Here is a 22,946-nt window from a genome sequence, read left to right as displayed (position 1 = left end):
TAAAAATGATACAAAAGAACTTATTTAGAAAACAGAAACAAACTCACAGATTTCAAAACTCATCTCATGGTTACCAGAGGTGAAACCGCTGGGGGGAGGGGGGAATCGGGAGGGTGGGAATAGCGTATCCTCGCCACTGTATCCAACAGATGATTAATAAGAAGCTCCTGTAGAGCACAGGAACATCGACTCAGTAGTTTGTAATAATCTACATGGGAAAAAATGGGTATATTTATATGTAGAACTGATTCACTTTGCTGTACACCTGAAACGAATACACAGTGTAAATCAACAAAACTCCAGTAAAATGAAAGACCAAAAAAAAAAAAAAAAAAAAAAAAACCTAAACAAAATATTTTTCAAATTAATTCTATGTTATGAGCATTTATCCATATTATCAAAAAATATTTTCGGTAACATATATTTTACTGTGAATATTTTCTAATTTAGGGACCCAGCTGTACTTTTGGGACATGACTGGTATAGCTTCTCTGAACATGCCTGGGGGCACTACTACTGTTATTTTCTGGAAAAAGAGAATCCGGAATGTGGGGTACAGAATCAAGTAAGTATTTGTAAGACCCTTGATGAACTCTGCAAAATTTCTTTCTAGAAATATTTTGTCCATTTTACTCCACTCTTCTTTTTAAGATGCTGGTGTATGTTGTTTGGTTGCTTGGTTTGGTTGAGTTTGGTTTTCTCACTCTCTCTCTCTCTTTTTTTTAGTAGCATGGACAATTCAAATTATAAAACTTACAAAGCATCGATATGTGAAAAGAAATGTGTATTTATCAGCAGTTTGTGTGTGTGTGTGTGTGGCTGGTCCTTACCTTATCTCAATTTTACTCTGGGAGTCAGCAGTGACTAAGAGAACCAAGGGTTAGGACACATGTAACAACTGCTTAAAGACAGAGAAATGTTCTCCTCCGCCACGCATTCACACACGATCCTTGAGTTAAAACTCAATTACTGTTTCTCAGTCTCCTGCTTTCTAGACTAAATACATCCAATCGTTTGTCTTTCCTCATGGGAGACCTACTCAATTTCTTTCCTTACATTCCCGGACTTTTTCTAGATTTTTTCAGCACTGCTACGACCATCGTTTTGAAGATCAGGGTGTTCGTGACCTAACCTTAATTAGAACTATGAATAAATTATTAATTATCTGGACCTGAGTTACTGGAATTCAAGATTATTCATGAGCATTTTGCTTTTAAATTCATCTTAACGTTTTCATTCATTCAGCTCATTATGCACTTCATGGAAACAAACGGGATATTTACTTAAGGGTAGACTAGCAGGTAGAAAAATTCTCAAAAGCCAAAATAAGTATCTCTTGCCTTAAGGAACTCATGAAGGGGCACGGTTTGTAAAAGACTACTCTTTTTCAGGTGGCTGTTTCGAAACAATCGCTCTTGGAGGGGATATAAATAATTCCTTCCTTGGAAGTAAGAAGAGATGAGCTAAGCACGAAGGGAAAATGAGAAAGATGACTTTTCTTCATTAAACTTCATGATATGAATCACTGGATTAAGAACTGAAAAGTTCCTAGGTCACTTTGCTGTACAACAGAAGTTGAAGAAACATTATAAGTCAATTATAATAATAATAAAAAAAAGAACTGAGACATTCTACATATCATGTCCCTGCCATCATGCTACACTCTCCAAAGACCTCACAGAAACAGTGTAAGGACTATTCTCTTCCTAGGCTAACGGAGGCATCTTTTGTCCCCTCCTTTTTTTTAGCCAATTAGTGCAAATCCCTGCTAGCTGGCTGTGTGAACCGCCACGTAGGGGCTGGGTCAGGACTCTCCCTTTCCTTGGAACATAAGTGAATGGATACAAAGGGCGATGAATGGTGACAAATAAGACATTCCTACTTTATGAAAGGTATCTCACAAAATGAAGACTTTCACATTTTGATTGTCTACGTGTGAGTGGGGTCACAGTGGGTAGACTTCTCTCCTTTCCCCTCAAATTCTAACCCCATTCTCTGAATACTAGAGCACTAGTTGCAGATTACTTTGTTGAATTTTGAATCCGATTTGTTTTCTTTTTTGCAGTGTTGCATGAGGAGAGATCAATCAGGAAAAGGAAAGAAAAAGAAAAAAAAATCTCATTTGGGTGAGTAACGGAATTAACACACACTGGATCCTTTGATGAGTGGGAGCAGGATTTGTTCAGCGCCAAGTCCCTTAGAATTTTGAAAAGGAGAAGAGAAACACTAAGGCATTTCCGTTTAACTTTTGGTAGCATGTTAATTTTTGGTTTATAATTAATTTAGGACCACTAATATTATATGTGGGGGAAAAAAAACACAAGATCACCCCACAACATCTCAGTTCTCCTGTGGAAGCACGACCAAAATAAATGCTATCCCTTGATACTGTAACATGAAATACATTTCTAAGAAACGCCTGGCGCCTTTTCCTTGAATTTCCGACAACGTCTGCTAAAGAAACTCTTCAATGAAACCACACAGGTACAGCCTCAGGAAAAAAAACTATGGCCCCAGAGAGTATTTTCCAGCCAGTTAGCTGGATGTATTCACGTTTTTCATATTAGCCAAGAAATGTTTGGGATAGCATCCATAGCATAGGGATTTCTGCCAATATCTTTGCAATATTTTTATGAGACTACATCCTGATTTCTGTCTTTGTCTCCATGTCTCTCTCATTTCTCTGTCTCTCTCTTTCTCTTCCTTTTTTAGAATCAGTGCCTCCTATACACCTAGGAAGGGAGACATTCCTTTAAAGCATGCAACAGACTTACCCACACTTCAGGATCTTAGAGCATTTATCGTAGCACTTTATTGGGTCACTTAAATAAATTATTTAACTACATTAAGTCTATTTTTATAATGAATCTTTTCTTATTTTTTATTTTTTGTCTTTTTGCCTGTTCTAGGGCTGCTCCCACGGCATGTGGAGGTTCCCAGGCTAGGGGTCGAATCAGAGCTATAGCTTCCATCCTATGCCAGAGCCACAGCAACGCAGGATCCGAGCCACGTCGGTGACCTATACCACAGCTCACGGCAATGCCGGATCCTTAACCCACTGAGCAAGGTCAAGGATCAAACCTGCAACCTCAGGGTTCCTAGTCGGATTCGTTAACCACTGCGCCATGACGGGAACTCCGTGAATTTTTTACATAGGCATGAATTAGGAAAGCATATCATTTCATAGAAATGACTACGCAGGGAAAAGGTATAAATTGTATACCAGAAATATATTTTCCTCTACTGAAGGAAACATGAGCAGATGTTCCTTAGCAAGGAAGAATTCTCAGGTATATTTAGTTCAATTGGTCATGGGGAAAGCAAAAGAACAAAAATCAAAGGCATTCAAGGAACTGTATTACAAAATTATAAATCACGTACAGTACCATTTTTATAAAAATGAATCACGGGAGAAATCATAGTGAAAACACTATATTATGATTTCGTTTTCTATACTGTTAGTACTACTCTGGGTTCTGAGCGTCGGGGTCTCCACACTTTGGAAGAGTTTACAAGCATCTTCCAGGGATGGTACACCAGAAGAAAGGCCACCTGAGACCCAGTCCCTGTTTTCCCCATTTGAGACATTTTCTGGCTCTCTAGTCAGCTGCGGGGTTGCAAGATCCCCCAAGGAGTCACCTGGGGTTCAGCTTTGGGGGAACACGGAAGCCAGAAGAACAGCCTGACAAGTGTGTCTTCTGCACCGAGATTACTGGATTCTGGACCGAGATTATTCGCCTTCGTATCTATCGCCATTCTTGGCAACTTGGATATCTACACAGACGATCATGCAACAGCTTATCAGTTCTTTCACTTAGATTCTGCAGTGATTCTTCGCTCATCTGACTTACATGGTTGGTGGCGTACGTGCCATACCCACGCCTTTGTCATCACTAAGAACTAGAACAATTCTAACATCTTAATTTCAGACACTGCTGTCTTTGCCCATCTATCAACTAATAACCCTTTCAGTTCACTTACTCTGGTTCTCCCCGGCCGGCAAAGGAATGCTCCATCAATCCTTCAATCCATTTACAGAACTGCATTTTCACTTTCTATCAGAATTTCTTGGCATCCAAGTGTTTATGTCTCTTCTTAACCAATCTACAGCCTACAGTCTAGTACGATAACCCATCTCTTGCCTGTACCTTTAAGTAAGCCCAGCAATACTTAACCCTCATGGACCCAATCAACCACTTAATGCCTGGATCGGAGGATACGAACAATCCTTGAAGTAACACAGGTGACAAATTCACAATCACAAATAAGCCCCAGCAGTTCTAAAGAGTTTCAGCATCTTAACTGCATCATTCTTTTACCTGTCAAAGAGGACACTTCCTTGCAGTCTCTCTGCTGAAATCTTCAAAATCTTCCCTCCTCAATTGTACTTGAAGACTTGATTCAGAATTCATAAAGAAAATAGATAACAATCCAGTATGAATTACCTTATCTTACTACAACCACATCTACAATATACATGTGATTTCTCTCCCTTGACAAGACACAAACTTCCCTTGCTCTTACTTAACATCATTTATAGACTCTGGATTTATTCTCCCTCGACTCCTGGAATTACTCCTTTCTCTTCTGCTTCACCTACTCTTCTCATTCTAATGGTTCATCCCCATTGGGACTCAAACATACCTTAGTATCACCCATCACCCATTTTAAAGGAGTTCCCTAGGAGTTTCCAGTGTGGCTCAGAAGGTCATGAACACAGCTACTATCCATTAGGATGCTGGTTCAATCCCTGGCCTCCCTCCATGGGTTAAGGATCCAGCGTGGCCGTAAGCTGTGGTGTAGGTCTCAGACACGGCTCAGATCTGGTGCTATGGCTGTGGTGCAGTCTGGCAGCTGCAGCTCTGATTCGACCCCTAGCCTGGGAACTTCCATATGCTGTGGATGCAGCCCCCCCCAAAACAAAACAAAAAAACAAAAACCCCAAACAAAAAAATAAAAGGAACTCCCTGGACCTCATATCCACCTTCAGTTACTACTTACCCATTCCTTTTGCTAAGCAACAGTCATCAAAGTAGTTGTCTGTAGTCTGAGTTCCTACTTTCTCAGCTAATATTCTTATATCATTCCAACTGGACTTTTATTCTCATAATTCCATGGATATTTTCCATATTAGTATCACTAAAAACATTCATCTTTTGAAAGATGATGCTCAATTCTTGGGATTCATTTTAAACCACTTTAAACCTTTTTGGGGGGGGGCAGGGGGCGCTTTTTAAGGCCGTACACGTGGCCTGTGGAGGTTCCCAGGCTAGGGGTCAAATCGGAGCTACAGCTGCTGGGCTACGCCACAGCCACAGCAATGCAGGATCTGAGCTGCATCTGCGACCTCCCTAATCCACTGAGCAAGGCCAGGGATCGAACACACATCCACACGGATACTAGTCAGATTTGTTTCTGTTCTGCCATAACAGGAACTCCGACCAATCCCTCTTTCCAGAAACTCTCCTCCTCTAGATTTTTTCCCAAATGTAACACTCAGTTTTATTTTCAATCTTTTCTTATCACACTTTCCTCCTCTCTTTTACTCGTTCCTTCTCCCTTGTTGGACCTCAAAATTATAGAAAGCTGGAGAGCTCCATCTTCAGTCTTCCTCTCTTTTTCACTTACCTGATTTTTTGAGATTTCATTACTCGCATGGTTTTAAATTCTATCTGTACTCCAGGTTTCATCTCCAAACCTGTCTTCTGAGCTCAAGAATTATATACGCCTGTCTGAGAGCTCCACTAGGATACCGAGCTCTCATCTCCTTAGAACCTGGCCAATAAACAACAGCACTGGTTTCCTTCCAAAGTTTCCTTGCCCCAAAGTTTTGGACATTTCAGTAAACAATGTCACCGCTACCATGGCATTTCGAAATAGAACTCTTTTAAGAATTTCCCCTGGTTCTGCTTCCTTCTTTGTGCAGAATATCTTCTCCTTTCATAAGGCGTGCCAACTCTGCCTCCAAAGTATTTTATAAATCCAAACCCTTCTTGCCATCACACTGCTGAAATAGTATTGCAAGGTCAAAGCAATCCCTTGCCAGGATTACTCTGATAATTTTCTCACTCATCTCTCCAGTTACCCAGTGTTTACCTTCCCATCCAATGCTAGCTCCCTCCACATTCTCTCCACAGAGCAACAAAGAGGATCTTTTTCCAAATTGTGGAAAAACACTCTCCAAATAACCCCCCTTGCTTAAAACCATCTAATGGTTGGCAATAAGATGATGCAAGTACCTCAGCATGGATTACAAGTCTCTATACGATCTGAAATTTGCTCACCCCTATCTGGTCGTTACTACCTCAACTTTCCCCACGTTCCCACCATGGCATATGTTACAGTGCTTGCCTTCTGTCTCGAGTCTGGCATACTTATTACTGTCTCAGGATTTCCACTTGCTATTTCTCAGCTTGGGGCACTTTATTCTCCGAAATCTCCTGGACGGCTCACCATGGAGGTCTCAAATCTCAATAACTTGCTTGGCGATGCCTTTCCTGATCACTTCCACCAAAACAGACATCTCTATCCCATGACCCTGTTTTTCCCTTCTTCTTCTTCTTTTTCTTTATAGTACCTTTCAAGACTGGAATTATCTTCCTCACTTTCGTGTTCATTTTTAGTATGTCCTCTTGAACCCAACTAGAATGCAACCTATTGGAATGTTTTGTTCGCTGCTGCATCCCAAAGCCTCGTGAGGAAATCAGTCTTTTGATTTAACTCATTAAATGTGTATCCTGGACTCAGCTACAGCCACCCCACCTCCACTGAGATACAGATGGCCAAGCATGCTTAACAAATTGTGGCAAACTGTAGTGCACTCTCAGCTAACGACAGACAAATGATGAGTGACAAAGCAACCCATGGCTTCCTACAATTTTCCATAGATTAATCCGGGACAGCTCTGCCTCAGAGGGCAGACGGTGCCAGGTCAGACATTGGGACAGTCTGGTCAAGTCCAACGCAGCTACCTGGATTTCCTTCCTCCACTGTGCAGCAGTGATGACAGAGCCTACCCATGGAGGACCTCAGTGCCTTTGGGGTCTTTGGAAAGCAACTGGGTCATATGAAAGGCTTCTCTGTCCCTCTTTTCCTGAGTGTCAATCTTTAATTCAGAAGAAAAGAAAATTACAGCTCTCTTATTTGGCTGTATTAAAATTTATGGGGCAGGGTGGTTTCCAGGCTTCTGCTCCTGCCGGGCACTGCTCTGATGATGTATGACTGCGACATGTCACCAGCATAGCCGGGCTCTGATGATCCATTGCAGCAACAAGTCATTTGTCATACATCACTGCCTCAACAGCTACCCCCATCCGGGCCTCTCCTGTACACTCCAGCAGGGAGTCCTGGCTCAAACCAAGCCCGTGTTCCTGCTGCCCTCCCACGACCACCACGTTTACCATGTATTTCTTACCGTTAGTGGGAGAGCAGAGTGAAAGTTTTTAGTAGCAAACTCTATTGGAGCATCTTAAGACTTTTAAAGGTAAAGGGGTCCACATATTCAGATGCCATAAGCTATTAGCACAAGATGATTAGAAGAAGGTGCCTAAGGCTTTTAGAATGCCACAACAGCAGTTCCTGCCATGGTGCAGTGGGTTAAGAATCTGACTGCAGCAGCCTGGGTCTCTGCCGAGGTGCGGGTTCAACCCCTGGCCCAGCGCTGTGGGTTAAAGGATCTGACGTTGCTGCTGATGTGGTGTAGGTTGCCGCTGCGGCGTGGATTCAGTCCCTGGTCCCAGAACTTGCGTATGCCATGGGTGTGGCCATAACATGAAAAAAATGTTTTAAAAAAGAGAATGCCACACGAATACAAAAACTGTAGGAAGAAACCATGGGGGGGCGGTCAGTTGGGAGGGAGAGATTTAACACATACACACCGCTATATATACATCAGAAAATTAACAAGGACCTACTGGGTAACACAGGGAAGTCTACTCAATTGCTGTAATAACATACATAGGAAAAATAATGAGTGTATGTATAACTGATTCACTTTGCTGTAAACCTAAAGCTAATACAATATTGTAAATAAACTATACCCCAATAAATTGAAGCAAAACAAAACTGTAGAAAGGAGTTACGGACCATTCATTCTTTGACAGCAGTCTTCTCAGTGTCTTACAGGCATTAACTAATTTAATCTGCTAAGAGTCCTACAACGGAGAGAGTGGACTATTACCCATTTCATCAATGAGGAAAATGTGGCACAGCAAGATTAATTTGCCCACTGTCACCCAGCAAAGTAGAAGAAACAGGACATAGACCAAGGCTGCCTAAATCTGCAACCTTTGCTCTCAACCACAGTGTCATGCTGTATGGACTTTCCTATACGATGCTAGTGGGACCAAATCAACACATGGACACAATCGGGAACTTGATTCAATTGCTATAATTTTCTTGCTACTACAAATTATTATCTTTGACGATGGCACTGTTGAACAACTGCTCATTGGTTTCTAGGGTATGTCCTAGGTGCTTTGCTTATATGATGTAGATTTTCCCACCTTGAATATGTATCTCTATTTCCTTTCATTTTGTGATTTTTTTTTTTCCATTCCTGAGGCATGAGGACGTTCCTTGGCCAGGGATTGAACCTGTGCCATTGACCTGAGCTGCGGCGGTGACAATGCCGGATCCTTAACCTGCTGCACCATAAGGGAACTTTGCTTTTGGTTTTTGAATATATGGGTAGAGAAGTACATTAAAAACACTGAAAGATGTTTTCAAAGAAAGCCCTTGGAAGAGGAATAAAGATGGGCAATCAGATCAGGGTCAACTATAAACTGAAAAAGTGAATGGGTGACTGGAAATAATTTTTGTAGAATTGTTGAAATGCCATTTGCACACATTTTAAATAAATCAACTTAGTTACAATCAATTCAAATGTCACTAAAACAGCATCTATAGCGTATGTCTGCTTTTTTTTAGTTCCAACTTGAAAATTAAACTTTTATGGGAGAGAGAACTCCCTTTACAGATTTTGATTCTTTGCAATTCTTAGCATCCAACCAAAACAGACTAGTTCAAGAAAGAAACAAATGGTATGTTGGACTTCATTAAAATTAAAAACTTCTGCTTTGTGAATTAGACTGTTAAAAGAATAAAGGTAAACTAAAGACAGGCTTATATTTGTAAGACACATATTTGGTTAAGAATGTGTATCCACAAATAACAAATGCTGGAGAGGGTGTGGAGAAAAGGGAACCCTCCTACACTGATGATGGGAATGTAAATGGGTGCAATTGCTGTGGAAAATGGTATGGGGGTTCCTCAGAAAACTAAAAATCTCACTCCTGGACATATACCCAGAAAAAAACTTTCATTCAAAAAGACACATGCACCCCCATGTTCCTTACAGCACTATTCACAAGCTAAATGCCCATCAACAGACGACTGGATTAAGACAGTGTGGTACATACATACAATGGAATACTACTCAGTCTTAAAAAAGGCTGAAATAATGCCATTTGCAGCAACATGCATGCAACTAGAGATTCTCATAGTAAGTGAAGTAAGTCAGAATGAGAAAGACAAATACCATATGATGTCACTTACATATGGAATCTAAAATATGTCACATGGGAGTTTCTGTTGGGGATCTGGTGTTGCTATGAGTTGTGGTGTAGGTTGTAGATGTGGCTTGGATCCCGCATTGCTGTGGCTGTGGCGTAGGCTGGCAGCTGTAGCTCTGATTTGAACCCTAGTCTGGGAACTTAAATATGCTGTGGGTGCGGCCCTAAAAAGCAAAAAATAAAATAAAATAAGGCACAAATGAAACTGTTTAGAAAACAGAAATAGACTGACTCATAGCTATAGAGATCAGACTTGTGGCTGCCAAGGGGGAGGGTGTGGGACGGACTGGGAGTTTGGGGTTAGTAGATGCAAACTATTACACTTAGAATGGATAAGCAATGAGGTCCTACTCTATAGCACAGGGAACTATACCCAGTCTCCTGGGATAGACCATGGGGGAAAATAATACAAAAAATCTATATGTGTGTGTGTGTATATATACATATATATACATATATATATATGATTGAGTCACTTTGCTGTACAGCATAAATGGGTACAAGACTGTAAATCAACAATACTTAAAGAAAAAAGAACGTGTAGCTGGAATACACAAAGAACTCAACCACAACAATAAGAAAATAAACAGCCCATTTAAAAAAGGGGCCAAAGATATGAACATGCTCCTTACTGAAGAGATACACAGATGGAAAATAACTATGAAAATATCCTCAGCGTGATTTGTCATTAGGGAAATGCAAATTAAAATAGAACAAGATACACTACAGTGATATTAGAGTGGTTAAAAAAGTTTTTTAAAACGTTGATGATACCAACATTGGCAAGGATGAAGAACAACTGACGCCCTCATTTATTGCTGGTCGAGATGCAAAATGGTAAGACCACTTTGGAAGGTAATTTGGTCATTTCTTACAAAGCTAAATGTAGTCTTAACTTACGGTCATGCTCCTGTGTAATTGCCCAACTGATTTAGAGCATACCCCAAACAAGCACATGCATGGGTCAACTGTCAAAAAGCAAAAGCCGACCTTCAGTGAATTTATGGATAAGCATCCATATCCGGAAATACTATTCGGTAATGAAAAAGAAGGTGCTATCAAGCCACACAAAGAGAGGGATGACTTTTAAATACAAACTGCTAAGTGAAGAAACCCAATCCATAAAGGCTACACATTGTCCATGTCACAAGACATAGGGAACCCTCTACTACTTAAAGATAGTATTGGTAGATGATGTTTGTAGTTGCCTTACTAAAGTTAATAATGAATAAAGACCAAGCTGACAGATTCTATTCTGAACATCTGGAAATCCATCTGTCCTTCTCCTCTGGGGACTTTCTATTCTCCATGCATGAAATTATTTAATTTTAATTCCCATTAAGCTTTAGGGAAAAGGTTAGACTGTCAGGTCGTATAAGCACCTCTACTTTCATATGCCTCAAGTCATTTTGGAGAGTGTCTCTGGTTACCTGCTCAGCATCTTTCTAAGTGTTATGCTGCTTGGCCCATGGAATCTTCAGCTGGTTACCGGGTTCCTCCCTGAACTGTCTCATTCCAAGAAGACCAGCTCTGCCTTTGAAAAATAGTCAAACGACACAGATCAAAACTATGCCTTCGACTGTACCAACTGCTGGTTTTATCTTCTTGGCATGTTACTGTGTGGTGGAAAAATGGCAACTTCACCCTCAATTTCCTCAAGCAGGCCTTTTCTAAAGGAAAGGTTAGCGGATTTTTCATATCTGGGCGGCCAAGGCCTCTCAAGCTAGACTTTCCTCCTGCATATTTCCCCCCACCTCCCACTCCCCCAGGCCAGGCCTTTCATTCCAGCCGAATCCTGAGGCCAGCAATCAATAAGTTGGCTCTCCATCTGCCTTTGACAGAGGAAACGCCAGGCTGACACCAGCCAGTCTGGGATCAGCTGTTTCCCTGCCTTTGATCTCCTCAGTTCGGGCTGTCCTAACTCCCTGGGTGTCTGCTTCAGCTTAGATACAGGCCATGTCATGCTGTTATCTCCTCCAAGGCCTATTGTAGCCATTGTATTTGAGGAGGGGGATCACCTGTCAAAGTGACTGGTTACAGCCCCTCCTTGACTGCGGGAAGCCTTTTTGATGCGGGGCAGATGATAATGAGAGTCTAATTGAGTGATTAACTACCTCAACTGACTTGGAGGTTTTAATGACACCTCTACATTAAGGTCTGAGTTTCCCAGCAGGCCCCCAGCTTGTAACTGTATGGCCATGATATTGAAATTATAAGCCTTTCCTTTAACCAGCAGGGATTTAACAAATGGACTTGGTTAATCACAGCGAGATGGCCCTCGCGTCTGACTTTGTTGCGAAAAACATGTATAAATTCAAGTACATGATGGAATTATTAATTCAGGCCATTTCAGGTCTACGGTTCTATGCATAGCATGAAAACGGAGTTTCACAAGAATTGGGCAAACGAACCGAAATGTACAATGACCAAAGGAAGCTTCAACAGCGTAAAGATACCTTAAAAGTAAGAACTGGGTTTTTAAGAGTTGCCATGCATACGATTCTTCGGAGCAATGAGAGTCTACTTAGATATACTGTCTTTAATTAACTGAGTCTGAAGCGCCTATTAATGCAACGTTAAAAGGAACCAGTCTCAGCGGGTTCTCGCAGTGGGAAAGGTATCCAGGGCTTTCAATTTACAAGGTCTTATTACAAAAGTGCCCTGCTGTTCTGGTCGGTGTTCTTTCTGCCTGGGAGCGATTTAATGATCTGCTTTGGAGCAGAGAAATGGTCAGAGGGAAAATGCTCAGTGTTATGTGCTAGCGATCAAATACCCAGTGGGGTTTACGACGGTGACCAGACACTTCCTTTTCATATCAAAGTGGAACAGGAACAAGGACACCAATACATCTGAACTGGAAAACGTCAACTGAACCAACTGGGAGTCCTCTGTGAACGTCTGCTGATTACAGGAGGCTGGCATTAGCCTGATACCAGCACAAATGATACCGATGAGGAGGCCAACGAGAAATAAAGAAAAGGAAGAAAGAAAAAGCACCTAAGGATCATGACTTTGACTTGAATGTCCCCTAAGAATCTATTCTTCATTGATTCAACATCTCCCTGAAGAAATATTTATAATTTTCTACCCTACGCCAGGCCTTCTACTGCCTATGTTGGGGAAACAGCTGTCTAGACAGCATTTTTGTGCAGGGCATGAATTTTCACCTATTTTCTCTTCCTTTGCTCATTCAAGATGCAGCAGATAAATGGTCATGATTTGAAGGTACTGTTGTGCTCTGTTGATGATGTTTTAGTTGCCTTTACTTCCCAGACCTAAGATGCAAAATGCCTAAAACATCCCTTGGAGAATGAATAAATGAATATTTACTAAACGATTCCTAGTGTGCTTCCAATGGAAGCACAGACAAAACAAATAGTTATGGTGTGGCATGATTAAAAAATATTAGAAATGTATGCACTATCAGGGAGCCATGGAAGAAAGGCTAACTCTGCCTAATAGAAGAGAGGAAGAAAACACAGAAGACGTGAAATTTCAATGGAGTGTGTTGAGTAGAGGGCATTATGAGACAGGGGATAAATCAGCATCAGGGATGAGCTTCGGGCATCTGTGCTTTTAAAATTCAGATTCTAAAAGGTGTCAAGCTCACATTTTATAGATTTGGAAGGCCTTGGTTTCCAAAGACACTGGCATAAACTAAATGGCATGAGAAGAGTTTGAGCATCTGACATTTTCAATCTCTACCCTATAGTTATCCTTGAGTTCCAAAGCTTTGTCTCATCCTAGAATTACAAATTAGAATAACAGAAAGGTAGGTGGGCCGAGGGGCTGTTTACACTTTGAAAGTCAAGGACACACTGTGGCATTTTAATTCTACCTCTTATCTAGTCTCCACAGAAGGAAGCACTGGAGTTATTCCTTCTTCCAGGAAAAGTGAAAGTGCTGTCAGGCAAGTGACCACAACCGTCCAAAATGTCCAAAATGACTTTGAAGTGTCCTCTAGTCCTGCCCGAATATCATTAGTCTGCTTTCTCAGATTAACGATTTCTGACCTTTGAATATACTATACACCAGAGACAGTTCGACAATAAGCGGAATTAGACCATTGCCTGGAGCCCTTAAATGTCAAGTTCCTCTTTGGGCCAGTGGCTTCAGACTGGATCACTAAAAACTTCCCTTGGGCTTAAATGAAGAACTACACTCATACTGTATTTCAACAATGTTTAAGGGTAGATAGAGTACATTGCGATGTCACACTGGCTGAGATCATTGAACTGGACATTGTCATATTTTTATCTGAAGTAATTGAAAAGTATTGCACATTATGTAAGATAGACAATATGGAGGAAAAATACTGCTTCTCTACAAGAATAATTATTGCAACGTTTTGCAAGAGAATGAGCATCTCTAACATAGGTTTGGGCTAACTGGGCCACTTGAGAATTCAACCCATGAAAACACAGCACAGCTCTGACCACTGGCTGGTCACTAACATGAAGTGTTGCCAACACCATGAATCAAGACTCTAAATTTTAGCAGATAATGATGTGACACTTTATAAGCCACGGCATGCAGTGAATAGGAAAATTGGTGATGACAGTAATTCCATAAGTTCATAAGGTATAATTGCCACAGAAAAATAACACTTTCTAGTGGGAAAGTTGATGAGGGCAGATAATTTGAGTCAGGTGAGGCAAAAAGGTCAAAACTGATGACTTTGGGAAGATGCACAATGATCATACATTACTTTCACTTGAGGTCTCGTAGATGCAGATGCTAACAGGGAACAATGTACTGCCTGCTGGTTTTACAATGTAAGGGGCCCTGGATGAGGAGGCACTGAGAAAATGAAATGTTCCAAATTAACTATAACTCCTGTGCTTCTTTGCTTTTCCTCGACTCTCTAAAAAACACGTTTACTTCTATCTTGGGTGTGTCTCTTGTTTGCGACTTAAAAAATGCTTAATAAGACATCTTGCCACATAAATGATTTTACGAGAGAATCAAAATTCCCTATATAGTTCCTGTAATTCTTTGGGCTTTTATTTGATAATATTTGACCTTGCTATAATTTCCCTAAATAGAATAAATCAGAGTGAAAATTAAGTCACTAGAATCAATAAGACTATCATAATTTTCAAAATATTACTTTTAAGAAGCAGGCTTCTCATTCTCAAAGTTCTGGATGTAAAGACTGCCTCTTCCCGTGATATTAGTCTATTGCACGTGCCAGATGTGATCTAGTTATTTTGTCTCTTCAAATACAGAAAACATATCTAGGAAGCAGCATTTCTCATCTGTCAGAGTCCTCAGCAGAAGCAACATTCATTTTAGTCGAGACCACCTTGGGACTCACATTCTCGCATGAACCTATTTCATTCTTCTCCAAATAAGAGTCTCAAATGAATAGAACCTGTCTTTTCTCTTTTAAACATATAGCTTAGAGAAAAGTATCTGAAAACTCCGTGCACACGCACACACACACACACAGACACACACACACAGACACACACACACTGGATGAGCCATCTATGAGACGTGATGTCGCACTAGAGGTAGTCTTCAAGGGATGATCCATGGTTGGAAAGAGAGGGAAAGAAATATTCTAAATAACATACATTTCAAAGATTAAAAACACTGAATATCCATTTTCTACCCTGGATGAAGGAAGACTGAATATTTTAATTCATTAGAAAAAAAAAAATGCTGGTCCTCATTCTTTTGTAAAATCCTAGACCATTACAGCCTTGTAGCCGTAAGGGAAAAGCTCCTACAGGAACAGAACAGAAAGGACCTTGGGTGCTTAATTTTGTAAATGAATTGCAATGAAAGCCCAAAGACAATATGTGTCTTGTCTACAATCACAGAGCTATTTGGTGGCCTTCCTCAAATCAGAACTCAAGGTTTCCTGATCCCCCCCCCTTGCTTTTCTGTCTTTCATAGGCTACCCTTACCCATACTTGATGTCAATTTTGTGGAAAAAAATTAGTATTTGTCCTGGAAGAAAGAAGCTAAAATCCACTGGAAGGGTTGCTACTGATTTGGGTTGGGTCCGGCTGGAATATGGTAGAATGTGGTTTGCTTTATTTGGTGGGAGCATTTCTCTGTAACCCGAGGATTCATTAGTTTGAAGTGCTGGCCTTTTGCCTCTTTCCAAGGCCATTTTAGATGCAAAGTGTACCCCAGACATCATTTTTAAGTGACAGGAAAATCTCTGGAGATAACAAGAATCAGTCTGTGAAATTTATGGACCCTTTGCATTTTCTAATCCTTCTTGATGAATAACTCAGTTTCCAGCCAGGGTTTGAACGTAAGAGTTGATAAAGCATCAGTTTAAGCTGCTGGCTACTAAATCAATGTAAGCAATGGCTTAATCAGCCTTTTTCTACTGCCTTCACCACCTTCCCACAGAATTCCATCAGACGTCTATTGAGCCAGGTCAGCAAGAGACCGACCCTGACAGGCCATTTGTAGCCACTAGTTAGCATGGGAAGAGAATATGGACCAGCGAAATGATTCAGTTCCACCCTCCAAGATGCTGGTATTCTTCAGAGCAAGACTGAAAACCTTGACTTAGAGACTGCTGCACTTTAGGGAGGAGATGTAAAGAAAGGGAGGAATATTAAGATAAAATGGGGAGGAGAGAGCCAACGGCTGTGATTGTTTAGAAAGAAGATGCCTATGGTGAAACTGTAGACATCTCTGGGTGTTTTTTTTTTTTTTTTAACCCATAATAGGAATTAATGCCTAGATGAAAAATACACGGAAAATTGGAGGAGTAGTTTGCAGATATTTTTGAGAGGAGACAAAGCTTTTAAGTGAAGCTATGTCCTCTTTAGTTAGCCTCTCTCCAGAATTCAATAATGGAAATTTCCCCCCAAGGCTAGTCTTCTCCTGGTAAATTGAGAAAAGTTTCCACTTTTCTGAAACCAAAGTCTTGGCAAGTGTAGCTTACATTACACAGAGAGCTCTCTATTGCCACTGACTGATGACCCCGTGAGGAGTTCACCTCATTGAAATAGTGTTGTCTGTATAGCCTTTAATGACAATTGAAAACAAGAATATGCTCAGGATTTAACTTAACTGTCTCTCTGCACCCAAACTCAGGAAGAAGCATGGATCCCGCCTGGCTTTTCTGAGGTGATGACTCTGCACTCACTTTTCTAAGCCAGACTCTAGAAGAACACAAGCATGATGGCTGTCTGAGCAGAGAGGAGGGTCATTGTGATAAGACTGTGAGCCTTGGAGTTCCCGTCGTGGCTCAGTAGTAACAAACCCAACTAGTATCCATGAGGACGTGGGTTCGATCCCTGGACTCGCTCAGTGGGTTAAGGATCTGGTGTTGCCGTGAGCTGCGGTGTAGGTCGCAGTCTCGGGTTGGATCTGGCATGGCCATGTCTGTGGCGTAGGCTGGCAGCTACAGCTCCCATTGGACCCCTAGCCTGGGAACATCCATATTTCGCAAGTTCAACCCTAAAAAGACAAAAAAGAAAAGAAAGAAAGAAAAAAAAAGATTGTGAGCCTTGGGGATAGAGGTGTCGGTTTCTCAATCCTGTTTCTTAGGATCTGAGTGGTTGTCAGGGAAAGACGGCTAGTAAAGAGCAGGCATGAGGAACTTCTCGACTAAGAAGAAATCCGCCAGGAGAGGAAAGGAAATATACTTTCTAGTTAGATCAGTGTCTCCATGGAATCTTCCACCTGTGGTATTTTTGCTTTTCCAAAGCCTTGCTACTTAAAGTGTCAGCCATGGACCGGCAGCACTAGCATTTCCTGGGAGAGCTTTAAAAATGCAAAATCTGGAGTTCCCACTGTGGCACAGCAGGTTAAGGACTCAGCGCTGTCACAGTGGTGGCATAGGTCACAGCTATGGGCTTGGATTCAGTCTCTAGGCTGGGAACTTCCATATGCCAAGGGCGTGCCCCCAAGCCCCAAATGCAAAATCTCAGGTCTCACCTCAAACTTACTAAAGAATCTGCAACTTAAGGAGGGTTGAAAGTGATCCATTTGTATCTTTCAGCTTGAGAAGCACTGTGCTAAAAGTAAAGTTGCAGGAAAAGATAACAGTTTCTTCCTCCAGGGTCTCAGAACTTCTGCGGCAGCCTAAGGTTCTGTGGTCAAATCCTTCTCTTGGAAGAGAAACAAATTATACTGTAATTTAAAATTTGCAAACCAGTTTTCTTATCCATGAGACACTCATGTTTGTAAATGACTCTGATGAATTAAGGCTATTTCTCTCTCTCCTTGTCTCTGTCCCTCCTTCCCCACTCCTTCTACAAATGCCTCCACATCTCTCTCTTCCCTTCTTTCCCCTTCTATTCCCTCCTCTTTGTTTCTCCTCTCTTTCTCTCTGATTAGGAATCAAATCCCTCAGTCCCTCAACCTTCAGTATTTCAATGTGAAGACAAGACCACTTTCTCTTCCTGGCTTAAGAAGCTCCATGAAATCAGGGGTTGAGAATCTGTATTCTCAGGCATAAATGTGGTATTTTTTTTTTCCGACAGAATGACTGATAAAAGTGCTGTCCTTGATCCTTACCTGGACAGCAAGAGTGTCCTCAGTTATCAAATACCCAAAACATAGAGTAATAGGACCTGTTCTAGAAATGTAAATACTTTTTCACAATTAAAGATTTAATATTTTAGTTTAGGTTGCATTTAGGTTTCCCTAGGTGGGGGGACTTATAAAAGCAAAATTTATTTTTCATCTTTTTTTTAGGAATGTACTTAAGTAGGTACAAAGAACTTTGTGGCCAGATGGGAGTTTGTGTAAAAAACCAAAAATTAGCTTTAAAACCCAGTTTCCTTTTTTGAGTGGATTTCAAATAAATTGCTAAATAAACAAATATTTACTTTTAGCCAAACGCTATACGAGGAGAGAGATAGGATAGCTTTTTCTAGTAATAAGTTCTGCATTTTCAGGTATTACACTAAGATCTGAACTGCTTCATTCCAAACTCAGGGAAAATCTATGATTATAGATATAAAGTGGTTTCTCTGAAGCTTTAAAAATAGTTTCTTCCACATTATTTTCCACATCCAAATTTAGAGGGTAAATGATCCAATCTTTCCTTTTGATGGCAAAGGGGAAACAGCCAGTATAAAGGAATGCAAATCAGATAGATTCGAATTGAATTTCCAAGCAACAGTAAATAATTGTCATTATTCCTAATGATAACAATGTTTAGATAAAAAATATTGTAACTGCAATGTTTTAGCAATATTATGTTCTTTAAAGTTAGAATAAAAACAGTATTCTTCTTAGACCTAAAATATCCTACAGATCCTATAGATGATTTAAAATTTAAAAACTAGAAGGAATAAGCAGTCCGTCTTTCAGTTTCTGATGTATATGTATTTGGATATATTTCTTTTTTTTTTTTTTTTTTTTTTTTGGTCTTTTTAGGGCTGCCCCTGTGGCATATGGAGGTTCCCAGGCTAGGGGTTGAATCAGAGCTGCAGCTGCCGGCCTACACCACAGCCACAGCGCAATGCGGGATCAGAGCCGGGTCTACAACCTACACCGCCGCTCATGGCAACGCCGGATCCTTAACCCGCTGAGTAAGGCCAGGGATCGAACCCACGTCCCCATGGATACTAGTCAGGTGCGTTAACCACTGAGCCATGATGGGAACTCTGGATATTTCATTTTTGATTTCTCTATGACCAATGTCACAGGAACAGATCTAGAATGAAACATTCACATCTGTAGTGAAAGGGCAATTCACATCACTCTTGTTTATGTCATGTCTCTAGGATGGCCGGCTGGGTTCGTTAGGTAGGATTTACCTGTCTGCCTGCCTATCTATCTATCTATCTATCTATCTATCTATCTATCTATCAACTATTCATTTTTAGGAGCCATAAGTAGGTATTTTCTCGGTCTCCAGAAAACAAAATTGACTGTATGTTTTTTTGTGTGTGTATAAGTACATTGCCAGAAAGGAACCTTTCTTATTAATTGGTATTATGTGCTTAACCAAACTAAACTAAACTAAACTAGAAGAAAACAGTTTAATGGAGATACACGTATGGTTATTTAGGCTACTTCTACTACACAACAGTATTCATTTTAAAATTATTATTTATGTTACATTACGTAAGCAACAAAGTCCACTGGAAAACATTCTATAATACAGAATGCGTTGGATTCTCTAAGTTTAAAAGAATGAGTATATACATTATTGACTTTAGACAGCTACTACGAGACAGCTTGGAAGAAAAAGGGGGAAGGGAGAGGCATGAATTTTTAGTGGAAGAGATATCCATTGATTCAGTGCCATTAAATATAATCTGAGAGTTCACTTTTCCTCCCAATCCCCAAACTCTCTGCAGGTCCAAAATTTCACCAAGGCTCATCTTTAAATTTACAACCTACAGTGTGCTTGGTTAAGGATGTTCTTCCCCCAAGAAATTCTAATAAGAAAACAGATATTAATACCTAGGACTGACAAAAGTCCTTTCACAAACTAAAGGTACATAGTGACAATCCATGAGCAGAAGAAAGGCTGTAAGAATCAACAGAAATGGAATTCTCATATTTAAGGTGTTGGAATGAGAAGCAAGGGCTTTGGAAAAGTCTAGAACTGTGAGTTTTACTAGGAAGCCTGAACTCAGCTAGAAATCCAGAAGTAGGGACATTAAGGCTAAAGGGGAGGTTTGTAAGTTTCCCAGGATTGGGAAGTAGGACACACTAGAAGCAAGCTTTGCCTGGTGCAGACTGTGCCATTGCTAAGTCTGTCAGAAACACACGAGAAGGAAAGTGACGTTGATGAAATGGTTTTGGAACAACCTGGCTCATAGCTTTTGAAATAGAGGATTCATGTGCCACCTTTTAGTCATTTTTGGCTTTTAAGTTTCTGGGCAAATATGAATAATCCCATAGAGAGTACACCAAGTAGTCCATGTTATGAAGGACTAGCTAGTAATTGTGGTTGGTCCTGTACGCAATGTTTGCAACCCAGCAGTCCCACCTGAAACTGGTTCCTGAGCAACTGCCCCTCCCTCAGGGCATCCACACTGGGGCAGGGCCCGCTGCCCACTGCCCAGAACTGAGAAGGACTTCCGGGCTCCCAGGAGTCCCAAGAATCCATTTTTTGCTCCAGAGACACTCTTGGCTGGTCTGCCAACGTCAAGAGGGGGTGGCACAAGACACAGTGGTCTTCTTCGTATCTGGATCCCTCAGATTCTCTTCTTCACGGAAGGGTGACTTTCTTGCGTAAGAAATCTTGTGCATATCCCAGAGGCAAGCGGTGTGGCAAGAGGAAATTGCATGGTGGTGTTGCTTGTCATTTGTTTGTTTTATTTTGCTTTAATAAGATATTTGCAGTGTGAAGTTGAAGCCTGCAATGGAGCGTTTCACACCAGGTCTTGGGATCAAAGGTTTCATGAGGAACATGAATCCACAGTTGGTCTTGAGTCCTACCTATGCCCATGTTTTTTCCCCAAAAACCCACACATATGTACCGGGGGACTCTGTTTCTTGAGATGTATATAAGTTTGGGCACGAACTCAGTTTTCAGCCCCAAGAAAGCAAAGACCTGCCTCAATATGCTGTAGCTTTTGAGCTCATGATCTCATTTTTCCTTTCCAGACCCACCTTCACATGTCCAAACTCATCGAAGGCATTCGACACAGCAAAAATCTTTCCATTGAACAATATTCAAACTGGCAAGGAGACAGTGTGGCTGTAAGTAAGCATCTGCCCTTCTTTAAACCCATAGAAGCAAAAGTCCTGCCACGTAATAATATTCACACTTCTTAGAAGAGAGGTGTTGCTTAACTGTATTCCTTTATGTTAATACCACCATTGCATCTATAATTTTCTCCAAGATCACAAACATGTCTAAAGGGAAAAAATATGTCTTTTTGCCTCCTCTAGTCCTTTGCACCCCAGGTTTGCTCAATCTAAAGATGGGAAGTGCTATGGTCTAAATGTTTGTGTCCCCTCAAAATACATATGCTGAAATCTTAACCCCCAAGGTCTTGGTATCAGGGGTTAGAGCCTTTGGTAAATGATGACGTCACATGGATGCATTAGGATTAGCGTCCTTATAAAGGAAACCCCCAGGATGTTTGATGTTCACTCTTTTCTATTGCCACATGAAGGCACAGGGAAAAGGCCACTACAGAGCAGACAGAGGGCTCTCGCCAGAACTTGACTGTCCTGGCATCCTCGTCTTGGACTTCCAGCCTTCAGACTGTGAGAAATACATTTCTGTTTTCTAGAAGCCACCCAATTTATGGCATCTCATTCTAGCACCCCCATCTAACCAAGACAGGAGGGTAGGTAAGTACTGATTTAGTTTGAAGGAATTTTTTCTTTATGATTTCATCAAAAATTTCTGCCCCAGGGACATTTTTTTAAAATTACAATTTTTATACTGCCAAAAGCATCTCACAATGCCTTAGAGATTTATCTGTTAATAAATGAGTAGATGGGTGGATAGACTAAAAGAGGACCACATATGTGCCTTAAACTCTTAGAGACATTTGATAAACAAGTGAGTAAATGCTGGCTACTAAGTCCATGGCAATAGAAAGACGTAGATGACTAGAGGTAGTAGTTCTCCAAATTCTCTCTTTCATTATCTGTTCAGTGTATTTTTTTATGACTCTCTCTCCCAGATTTATTCTTATAATCATATCTTCTTTGGGCACTTATGAATATACTCCTAGACAATGATGCAGACGTATGGGTCACAGATAAATTAAAATCAGGGGAAAAGACCTGTACTCTGAAAACTACAAGCCACTGATGAAAGAAATCAAAGACGACACAAATAGATGGAAAGATATACCATGCTCATGGATTGGAAGAGTTAATATTATCAAAATGACTATACTACCCAAGGCAATCTACAGATTCAATGCAATCCCTATCAAATTACCAAGGACATTTTTCACAGAACTTGAACAAAATATTTTAAAGTTTGTTTGGAAGTACAAAAGACCCAGAATAGCCAAAGACATCCTGAAAAAGAAAAATGGAGCTGGAGGCATCAGGCTCCCGGACTTCAGACTATACTACAAAGCAACAGTCGTCAAAACTGCATGGTGCTGGCACAAAGACAGACATATAGATCAGTGGAACAGGATAGAAAGCCCAGAATTAAATCCATGCACTTACAGCCAACTAATCTATGACAAAGGAAGCAAGACTATACAATGGAGAAAGGACAGCTTGTTCAATAAGTGGTGCTGGGAAAACTGGACAGCCACATGGAAAAGAATGAAATTAGAACACTCCCTAATACCATACACAAAAATAAACTCCAAATGGATTAAAGACCTAGGTATAAGACCAGACACTATCAAACTCCTAGAGGAAAACATAGGTCAAACACTCTCTGACATAAATGACAGCAACATCTTCTCAGATTCACCTATTAGAGTATTGACAATCAAAAGAAAAATA

At 40.7% G+C, this 22,946-nt stretch overlaps 1 long non-coding RNA gene across 5 annotated transcripts in view; it reads right to left on the bottom strand.

The window, feature by feature from the left end:
* LOC110255978 (uncharacterized) overlaps nucleotides 1-22,946 on the bottom strand; it is an 867,249-nt gene that overhangs the window by 176,925 nt on the left and 667,378 nt on the right. The window contains exons 1-2 of one of the 5 annotated variants that reach the window (XR_014820809.1): nucleotides 5,629-5,804; nucleotides 4,320-4,395 (exon numbers count right to left, since the gene is read on the bottom strand). The exons of 3 other annotated variants lie outside the window; for them this stretch is intronic. This is a non-coding gene — a long non-coding RNA (uncharacterized LOC110255978). Of the gene's footprint in view, nucleotides 1-4,319; nucleotides 4,396-5,628; nucleotides 5,805-22,946 lie in introns of those variants that run through there. One more of the 5 variants, XR_014820806.1, reaches the window with a different exon arrangement.

The sequence above is a fragment of the Sus scrofa genome, chromosome 12 (genome assembly GCF_054392235.1).
Source record: "Sus scrofa isolate SSC_HxYL_T2T_F1_AM1 chromosome 12, Sscrofa_HxYL_maternal_Yorkshire_Landrace_v2.0, whole genome shotgun sequence".
Lineage (NCBI taxonomy): Eukaryota > Metazoa > Chordata > Mammalia > Artiodactyla > Suidae > Sus > Sus scrofa.
Note: the sequence above shows the minus strand (reverse complement) of the source record. Positions and strands in the feature narration are given on the sequence as shown.